The 1926-nt window shown below is 47.1% G+C and overlaps 1 pseudogene; it reads right to left on the reverse strand.

Annotated features, from left to right (window-relative positions):
• Window positions 1-396: 396 nt before the first annotated feature.
• On the reverse strand, window positions 397-1376 carry LOC101587543 (annotated as a pseudogene).
• Between the last annotated feature and the right edge of the window lie 550 nt (window positions 1377-1926).

A 1926-nucleotide genomic window follows, 5' to 3' on the forward strand; every position in this document is an offset into this window, starting at 1 on the left:
TTGTATTGGCTTATCTTTGTTGTCTTATTTTCCTGCTATACATTCCACACACTTCCCTCTTTTTAATTGCTTGTTCTGTTGGTGGTTCCATTCTATTTGTCTTCAAGCAGTGTTTCTCTTTGTGGAATATCTGTCAGTACTCTTTGTAGGGTTGCTTTGGTGGTCATGAATTTCTTCAGTTGTTCTTTGTCATGGAAGGTTCTCATCTTGCCATTGAATTTGATAGTTTTTAAACATCAATCTGGGTTGGAAGTTATTTTCCTTCAGGACCTAAAATACTTCAGTCCAGGCTCTTCTTGATTTGATGGTTTGTGTTGAGAAATCTGCTGTGATTCTGATGGTCTTTCCATTGTAGGTGATCTGTTTCTTTTCTTTTTTTTTTTTTTCAGTGTGATACAGAGGGTTTATTTTGACCCCATGAGCCTCCCACTATCCTACAGCTGGCTCAACAAGCCCAGCTGTGACAAGTCTCCCCTTTCATTTCCAGGTCCACACTGACTAGCCAGCAGGCTCACTCAGCACTCAAGAATACTCTTTTGTGTGAAGTGTTTGTATAGAGGTGCCAGTGCCACTCTACATCTGTGGTAGCCTCCTACTCCAGTGTGCCCAGGCGAATCATGTACAACTTCAGCTCAAAGAGAGGCCCAACCTCTGTCAGCTCAATGTTGCGGTGGTCTATCTCCTTGTAGACATGATGCTGGAATGAGATATAGTCGTCCTGATCTACAAAAGAGATAACCCGGTGGCTGTCATCTTTGGGAACAGGTAACAGAGAATGTCAGACACACGTTTGCCTAGGCAAGAGGAGGAGCCATGGAAGATGAGGTGGGGCTTACCTCGGACACAGTTCCCAGGTCCGGGATATCATGCTGCATGAGGACATTACATAGCATGAAGTAAGCGGTGGGGCCAAATGGCAGGTGGCTGACAATGAGCCTCACAGGTGTGCCTTGATGCTCATGGACAACTAAGAGATCGGTGACCCCATTGGCTTTGCAGGCTCTCACCAGCGCTCCCACCTCGCGTTGGCCTCAGTTCATGTGCTGAGCACTGGGGAATACCAGCTTCAGTTCCTTTGGGAACATCTTCAGGCGGGAACTGGGATCTTGGGAGGTAGTGATCATGACCTTGGGATCCTCAACCCTCGACCATCAATACTCATCATCAGTGTGGCTGGTCACAACTTTGCCACCAGAATCATCAAACTCCAGGGACCTCTGTAATGCCAGATCCTCCTGGCGTAGTTCAGTGGGAATGAGGTGGTTTTTCTTTGCACATGGGCTGCACCTTCTCCTGCAGCGCATAGTGCGCTGCACCTCCTTGTGCGCCTTTTGGTACAGGTACTCGCGGCGCAGGTGGGCTTCATGGCGCAGCATGTTGAGGGCCACTTCAACGTGCGGCTCGAATGCTGGGTGCCGCTCCGTTTGGTAGTCCTCGCTTCCGCCCTCAACCTAGAGGCTTCACTACGCACTACGGCTGTCGAGAATGCCCTATGTTAAGATGGCAGACACTGGAAGCAGTCACAAAGTTTGACACAATTCCTAAGGGCCAGGTCGCTGGAAAAAAGCCAATAAACTGTAGCATGTTGTCAAGTGGCTTGTCAGTCACCAATAGTAAAGATGTCTACCTGCAGCTTCATCACCGGTTACTTTGATGAAGGATGCCCTCAAGCCCCTGCTCCCTTAAAAAATTTGCCATCCAGCCTCCTACTCTTCCATATACTGACTTCTGAAATCCAAATCCAAAGTTTCTGGAAACGGTGGGAGCCACCCTCTGCAACTGTCTCTGGTGATCTATTTCTTCTCTCTAGCAGGTTTTAATAGCTTATTCTTTTGCTGAATTTCTGAGATCTTGATTATTATGAGTCTAGGTGTAGATTTATTTTGGTTATGGCTGTTTGGAGTTCTATATGTCTTGATTAACTGT

This window comes from Octodon degus, unplaced genomic scaffold (genome assembly GCF_000260255.1).
Source record: "Octodon degus isolate 3935 unplaced genomic scaffold, OctDeg1.0 scaffold00223, whole genome shotgun sequence".
Lineage (NCBI taxonomy): Eukaryota > Metazoa > Chordata > Mammalia > Rodentia > Octodontidae > Octodon > Octodon degus.